A 9241-nucleotide genomic window follows, 5' to 3' on the forward strand; every position below is an offset into this window, starting at 1 on the left:
GACAAGTGTAAATGATTTTTCTTTCCTTTTTGATAAAAGGGAAGAAGAAACAAAACAAAAACACAAAACAAAAAAAAAAGAAGAACAGGAAATTATGGAGGCTCAAAAAGAACATCCCTATAAAGGTTTTTAGCTTGAAGATAATGGAATCCCAGTGAAATAGTCAGCACTTTCTTTGCACATCTATCTACTTCATGAGTACTTACTCTAGCAATAAGAGCAACCCTTATCCTCCAAACCCTTTTTAACATCTCACGTGCTTCTTGTATTAAGGAGGTATATTCATGAAAGTTTATATCACCTCCCTAAAGAAGGTTGATTGCATCAGAGCAATTAGAAAATAAAGTATCAACTTGAATTCCTTTATCCCATGCAAACTTTAAGCTCATAATACATGCCCATAACTCAGTAAAAAGCGCATCTCTTTCATGAAGTTTGACAAGAAATCCACATATCAAATCATCATTCCCATCCTTAACTAAACCTCCATACCCCACTAATCCTATGCTTATCAAGTATGCTCCATCAACAAAGATACTAAAGCTATCAGCATCCTAATTTACTATAAGAGAGCTCTGAGATAATCCTTACCTACCAAGATTATGCATGCCAAGCTTATTGTGACTTAAGCTCATACATCTAATAATAACTCTAGCATGTGCTCTGATGTTGGCAACATTTGTATCCTTCCTTTGAAAACCAAATTCATTACGTTGCTCCCACAAAAGCCAACAAACAATAGAGAACCATTCAGTCCAGTTATCACCATTTTTGCCCATATTAGAGCTCAGATTCCATTTGAACTAATTCAATGCATTATGGGCAAAGAATTTCTCAAGATGTTCAGGTCAAACATTCCTAAGCCAGATTTCTTTTGAGAAGGCACAGTCTCAAAAACATGTAAAATATCTTCACAATCATGGTCACATCTAGAGCACTTAGTATCAACATATATACCTCAATTTCTTCGCCCTTCCTTAGTCAATAATCTATCCTGTACAGCCAATCATAAAAAAGACTTACACTGAAAAGGAATCTTCAATTTCCACAGCTTTTTATGTACTTGTGAAGAAAGTACTATCATCATCATGACATAACTCAAAAGCTAACTTGATAGTAAAGCACCCATTCTTTTTCAATCTCCAATGGACAGAGATTTGCCCATTAGGAAGAGTAAATTGTTGAAGCCCCATTCGAAATAAATCCTAAGTGTTCTTAATATTACTCCAAATTCTGGACCCAGGTATTTTCCTTTCCATTTTTAGTAATAAATCATCCCACATTTGTATTTGGTATGTGCAACTCTAGTACAAAGAGAGTCTTTTTTATGGATAAGCTCCCACCCTTTCTTTATCAAGAAGGCCTGATTTTGAGTGGTGAGAGATTTAATACCCAAACCACCATTATCCTTATTTCGACAAACCTTATCCCAAGCCACTAGGTGAATCTTTCTTTTCTTTATAGCATTACAGTAGAAAGCAAAGCTATTTGCATAGGATGTTGGGGAATAGCAGACAACTTGATTAAAGTATTTCAATCCGCTAAAGAAAGATTAGAAATCTTTCAATTATTCAATCTACTCTTAACCTTATCCATCACATACTCATAAGTAGCCTTAGTAACATGTTTATGATGCATAGGGAGCCCACGATATTTTTCAAGGTCCACTGTATTAGAGAACCCCAGCAAATCAGATAGTTGATTCCTCCTGGTATGAGATATATCAGTAGAATAGAAGACTCAAGTCTTTGCTTGGTTAACTTTTTGACTCGAAACCATACAAAATTGAGAAAGACAATCCTTAATAACTTCTACTTGATCAACAGAAGCCTCTAAAAAATCACAAGATCGTCAGTAAAAATATATATATGACAAAGTAGGTCCCAATTTTGAAAGTTTAATTGGCCACTAAGAACCCTTATGAATTTCATCCTGCATCACATGAGCCAACTTCTCAATACAAATCACAAAAAAGATAAGGAGACATAGGATCACCTTATTGAAGCCCATGAGTAGGCAAGAATTCTTCTGTCTTGTAACCACCTTAAATAATTTGCATGCTAGAAGTGTACAAGCATCTGGAGATAATATATACCAATTCAATTAGCAGTCTTAATTCAAACTAGACAAACTCGAATAAAATTCCATTTAATCTGATTTTACGCCTTCTCAAGGACTAGCTTAATAGCCATAAAACCTTTCTTTCCTTTCATATTTCTCATAGAGTGAATCACCTCTTATGCAATAATAATGTTATCAGAACTCTTCCTTCCAAGTACGAAACTACATTGGTTAGGGACAATGATAGAAGGTAAAATCTCTTTAATTCGATTAGATATCACCTTCATTATAATTTTGTAGACCACATTGCATAGACTTATAGGTCTAAAATCATGAATAGTTTTTGAGTTCTCTTTCTTAGGAATAAGCACAATAAAAGTACCATTAATATCCTTAATTGAAGAGGGATCTTTGAAACTTCTTTACACCATGGAGATTATAAAAGGCCCAATTAAGTTCCATTAGCTTTGGAAGAAAAGAGCATTCATCCCATTTGGTCCAGGAGACTTCAGCAGTCCCAGATCGAATAAAGCTCTATGAATCTCCTCAGCATCAAACATTCTAGATAATTAGTTAATCTGAACATTATTAACCTCCGGAAAGGAATGAGAAGACTGAACAGTGTGTCTTGGTCCACCATCATCCTTAAAAAGGTTGGAGAAAAAGCTTCTAGCAATCTGACCAATCCCTTCAATTTCATATACCCAACTCCCATCTTCCTTCTTAAGAGCTTCAATTTTATTCGCTCTTCTTCAAGCATTAGCTTTAGCATGAAAATATCTAGTATTTTTATCACTAAAAACAAACCAGTCACACTTTGCTTTTTGTGCCTAAAGAAGACTTTCTTGCATAAGAACCTTCTCAAGATCAAGCCAAAGTATGTATTGTAGCTCCTCTCTCACAAGTGCATTGAAACAAGGCTGGTTCGTTTTAGAAAGGCCTTCCAGCCTATGAATCAATAACTTTTCTTGTTTATGAGATGCCTAAACACTCGATCTTTCCATTTCAAAATAGCCTTGGAAAATGAACACGTGTTTTCATTTTAGCTAGCTTGGTTGTTCCAATTCTCAAGCACCAATTGATCAAACTCACTATGAAAGACCCAAGAAGCAACAAATCTAGACAGCTTGGGCCGTGAAGACCATAAGATAGCGTCTTCATACAAATTTAGAATAATAGGCCTGTGATCAGATTTGAAATAAGGTAAATGATTTTTCTATGGACAAGTCTGAACTAAAAATTATTTCAATGGACTAACATTTAAGCCTTGTAATTTGATGATGATTCTTAGATAATGTTGATATGCTATTGATTTGTTATAGATTTATTTAAATCTATTTCTCTATATTTAATTTTATATGTAATAATTTTTTTATTGTATATGTATTTATTAAGTGTTTGAATTGAAAAAATCCTTTAACTTTGAGGGCAACGGTCAGATTTTGAAAAATATGGCTTTAAAATATTTTTTAGATTTTTTGAGGGAAAACTAATAATAAAATTATTCTGAATTATATAAATAATAATATGATATCTTGAAATACTGTAAGTCTATTGAAGTTTTTAGGGACCACTTGTTAGTAAATTTTAAATTAAAAATATTATTTTACTCTTACTAAAAATAACAGGTTCCAATCATAACTCTTATTTAAGGAATAATAATTTTTATTTTATAAATCATAAGAGTTGAATATGAAATCACAACTTATCAGGTGTAATTTCTGTTATTGAAAAACAAACTCCAATTATGACTTTTGCTTAAGAAATGATGAATTTTATTTTGTAAATCGCAAGAATTAAACAAGAAATTACAATTGATAAATTGTAATTTCTATTGTTGAAAAATAAGTTCTCAAAATAATAAATCCTATTCACAATATTTGTTTAAAAAATTATAAATTTATTCAAATAATTATAATAATTGAAGAAGAAAATACAACTTATAGGTAAAATTATTTTTTCAATTTAAAATTTGTTGATAATTTTTTAAATTTTAATAAAATTATAATATTTTAAAAAATTAAATTATTATTTATATAACTCAAAATATTTTTTGTTGTTATCATTTTTTCTTTTTAAGCCTGGTCCTAATTTTCAGTTGTATTTTTTAAAAAATTTAATAAAATTATAATATTTTAAAATATTAAATTATTATTTATATAACTTAAATGATTTTTTTTGTTGTTATTTTTTTTTAGTCCCGATCCTAATTTTCAGTTGTATTTTTAAGTTTTTAAATTTTATTATAATCAATACGTGTCTATCTCCCCGTTTTTTATTGGTATCTCCCCAGGAAGAGAAACCAGATCTCGGTACAAAACCTACAGGTACGGGCCGTTTTTTTCTTGAGGGAATAAAATCTTCCCTTGCATTAAATTCGAGATAACATATTTCAAATTTTCAACTGAACAATTATTGTTATTTTTTTTTTGGTCGGGTAGAGAGAGGCAAAGTATAAATAAAATTATACTGAAATTAATCATAGGCAAGTTAAGCCTACTCTATCTCTATACAATATATTAAGTTATTTATTCGATGAAGAATTACACTTAAGCACTTGCCAAAAAACTGTATTTGCAGATAAAAATTAATAATAAATCTCATTAAAAAACATGTTAATGTTATCATTTTAATAATAATTTATTTTTCATGAACCTTTATTTATAAATAAATTTATTGTCAAATTCTCTTCTTTCAAAACCAATGAAGGTTCAGTGTTAGTAAAATAAAGATAAATATCAGCATTTCAAGCAAAACCAACTACCATATGGATTAGTGATCATCGGTGGACGTGGAGGTATCAAGGGAGTCATAGCTCCCCTAAATTTTAAATTTTTTTGTAATAAAACGTTGAAGTTATATATTTTAACTCCCTGAATTAATATATTATAAAAGTTTAAAAAAAATTAAAGGAGGTTCTCAATTCAATTCTATTATTAGCCTTTTACACATGTATAGTGTAATTGTTTGAGTTCTTTAAGATATAATTGTCATTGATATATTTTACATTTGATGAAATAAATTAAGAGAATTATTACTAACAAATTTTGTTAAGTATTTTAAAAAAAATCTCAAGATATTTTGAATGTTATGTATTTAATATCTACCATAAAATTACTTATTTCAAAGTTAAGAGATTATAGATAAGATGTTCTTTTAAAAAAAACTTATTTTTTTTGTAATAACCAAATTATTGAATTTATTGTGTGAATGGTTTTTATTTTAATATAATTATAAAGGTTTTGTGACAATTGAATATCTATGTTGGCATATTTTCTACTATAATCAATTATTAATTAAAATAATTAGGGCCCGCTTGTTTAAGATTTAAAAATAAATAATTTTTGGGTAGTTTAGATATTTTATTAAAAAATATTTATTTTATAAATATTTTATAAAAAAGTAAATATTATTTTGTTTAGTTATAATAATAAAAAATAATTATTAATTATTTATTTTTAAATTTTATGATATATTTCTTAATTTTTTTTCTTATAAAAGTGATTTATCGTTATATTATTTAAAATTTTATGATATTTTTACATATCCTTCTTCTTTATAATATTCTCTTTCATCTACCACATTAAATTATTTTAAAAGTTATTCAAAGTAGCATCTTAAAATAATAAAAAATATTTTTTTTGTTCTGATTATTTTTAAAAATTTAAACACATCATAAAAACTAACAAAATAATTTTTTTCTAAAACTAAGTGATTTTTTTACAAAATAAGCTACAACAAATGGGCCATTAAATAGTAAATTCAATGAATAGGTGATAGAGTTTCTAAGATTGAATAGAACTTTAAATTTTAAAGATGTATTTAAATTATTTAATACTTAATAGAAATATGAAATTTTTATTAATTTAATACTAATTTATATTAAGAAAAAAATTGTTGAAGGGTTATCATTCATATATATATATATATACACGATAATTGGTCATTCTTATGTCATGAAATTTTTTTTTCTATTGTCTGCCGGCTCCTTTAATTAAAACTTATAGCTCTACCCTTGCTAATGATTCCCTTTTTTTTTTCGGGGAGAGAGTTTTTTAACTTCTTGTACTTCATTTTTTTTCATTTTTTAATCACCACCATTTATCAAATTTATAATTAAAATAAATTTATTTAATAAAATAAAATTAATTGTGATAATTAAAAAATGAAAAAAAAAAGAGGAAAGAAAGGAGGTGGAGAGACCTCATCCTCCTCCTTTTTTCCGCGTTTTAGTTGAAAATTATGCTTATACATTTGTGTTTATGGACACATATGTCATTTATCATGATTTTAGTTACACAGACGAGACCATGTTCTAAGTCGGGACTGAGAGTCTGTGACCTGTGAGTCCGGGGAATGAATGTGATGTGTGAAGAATGGAATTTTGGTGGGGTAAGAGCCAGAGAGGAAGAAACAAAATGTCGATCGTGCGGGCCATATTTATAGTACTTCATTTTTGCAGTTACGAATTTCGACAATTCTTTATTGATGTTGTTTCGCCCGTGTTCCTCCCTATTTAGGCGATGCACATATAAAATTTATTGTTTGGTTACATGGCACGTGGCTGTACGTGCTTCGTTCCCTTCCATTTCCCGAGATTTACTGCTCCCTCCCTCCCTCCCTCCATTATTTTGCCTTCATTCATAGAAAATTGAACTTGGCATACATTTGCATAAAACTCTCTGCCACTTGGACGCTCTGCATTTCCTGTACTTAATATTCAGTTGTACTTCCCTATTTTTAAGGCATCACTAGTTACTTTATCCAATGGAAAAGAAGTAATAAGTTTTTGAGTTATTAATTTTATTTAAAAATAAATAAATTTCTAATTTTACATGTATTTAAATGAAAAAATTTTAAATTTACATTATATTCTCTCTTACCATTAATAAATTTAATAGTGATAATATCAAAAAAATATAATTAATACCTTGTCATTTGTTGTATATTAAAAATCAAAATTTTTTAGAAAATGCACTATAGTAGAGATTGGAAAGAGTAGATTTTTTTTTTAAATGAAAAAAAGGGTTTGCACATTATTTAAGGAATGATGAAAAACTATTGCTTCATTAAATTTGCCTATTAATTTGGATATAGAACTCTAGTCTTTATCAATTAAGTTCTTAAAATTTTAAGAATTCAATGACAAACATAGATAGTTAAAAACAACTTTAAATATTAAAAATTTTATCATCTAAACTTATAGCTTAAAGGGTTTGCAATTTTGCATTAGTCTGGGATTGAAACAAATTTTTTGTGAGATATTTGGTGATTCTTATCAGATACAACCATATGGTATATATAGTAGATATTGAAGAATTTGATGTAGAATTTAAATTTAGAGTTTTATAAAATATTCACATAAAAAAATAAAATATCTCGAGACAATCTTAGTCATGCCAAACAGTTAAATTTAAATCTTTTCAAAATGGACCGGTATTCTGGGACCCGTTGGTGCTCATGCACGCATTTTGTGCTAAAATATAGGGAAATATAGGGAAAAAAATATCATTTAAAAACTGTTGAGGCAATTATTATATTTTCTCTATTTAAATTATAAGATATTTTAGACACAGTTATATATATATATAGTATATATATATATAAGAAAATTCATTTAATACACTCTACATAATCAGAGAAAAGACTGTCATAGCCTCATTTTTTTTTTCTTTTTAAAACTTGTCATCAATTAGTTAATAATTTATCATTAATTTGCAAATATTTATTGTTAATTAATGAATGGCGAAATATGATATTACACTTCTCCTATTTACAATCAAGTTTTTTAAAATTTTTAAACTGATAAATTAGCAAATATTTTTTATTAAATATTAAATTAGTACTTGTTAACTAACATATAAAATGCTACTTGTCAATTAAAAAAGCAAAGATATTATAATTTTTTATTAAAATTATTTTTAATTAGTTCTCTAATCTATATCAATATTTTAAAATCTTTTAATTTGATTCATATTAAGTACCTTAGTTGTCCTTGAATGATTTTTGTAAGGTGATTTTGTTAGACTGAGATCTCAAAGCTTTCTCTCTCCTGAACTTTTCTCGGCGTCGGCTACGTATCAGTGTCGTTATCAACTTTTAATTAATTTTGAAATAATTTTTGGAGATTAGAGGTCATCCACCAAACAAGGGCCCCAATTTCAAATACGCATCATAACCTTTTAGTTGCCCCTCGCCAACTTTTCCAATTTGTGTGCAGTAAAAGCAAAACAAAAATCTCCGTCAAAAAAATAGGAAAAGAAATTTGTGGGGGAGGGGGGATAAAGGCTCTCCTTGCCTTCAAATTGTTCAATAGTCTTTTTATTTTAAATTATAACATATTTGTAGATAAAATTTAAAAAACATAATTTTTTATTCTTATAATTTTTTTGATATCTGAATCCCTATACTTTATTTTTAATATTTCTAAGTTTCTAAATAAATGCAGTATAGAAAGACGTGAAAGGACTTAAAAACACCAAAAAATGAAAATGCAAGAACCCAAAACATTGAAAACAAATTTAAGAATCCATATCAAAACATGAGCAACGTGTGGGATTAAAGTTACATTTTTTTAAAATTTTAATTACCAATAAAGTTCATTAAATACACTTTAATCCCTTACTTTTTAAAAAAAATATAAACTTAAAAAAATCATCCTTCATTTAATACCTATTGATGAAATAATATCGAAGAAAGAGATTATATGGGAAGGACAATATTGAAAAAAATATCATTAATAAAACTTTATTTTTATTGAAATGTGTTATATTTTAAAATGTTAATTTTTTTTTAAAAGTGTCATATAATTTGGAATGGAGTGAATATAACTTTTCAGCATTATTGATCATATTTAAGCATTATCCAGCCTAATTCAAAGACGCTCTTTCAAAAGATTTTTTTTATATTCATAGATTGAATTTAAGACGTCATACTGAAGTGATTAACAACTCTATTTATTGTAGGACAATATATGTTAGTAACCTCGATGGCAACTTAGCCATAAGAAAAGATTATAAGTAGGCCCTGGTAAGGCAGATAATTATCACTATTAGATTCATGAAATAGTAAAATAAAATTTGAAAATCATATTGTTTTATGAAATTTAAAATAAGTCTCTGATTAATGTTAGAAGACTTCCAAATCCGTCGGAGTTATTTCTCGAACCAAGTATTAAGAA

The sequence above is a fragment of the Prosopis cineraria genome, unplaced genomic scaffold, assembly GCF_029017545.1.
Source record: "Prosopis cineraria cultivar Desert tree isolate PC_DT_omini unplaced genomic scaffold, ASM2901754v1 PC13, whole genome shotgun sequence".
Taxonomy (NCBI): Eukaryota; Viridiplantae; Streptophyta; class Magnoliopsida; order Fabales; family Fabaceae; genus Prosopis; species Prosopis cineraria.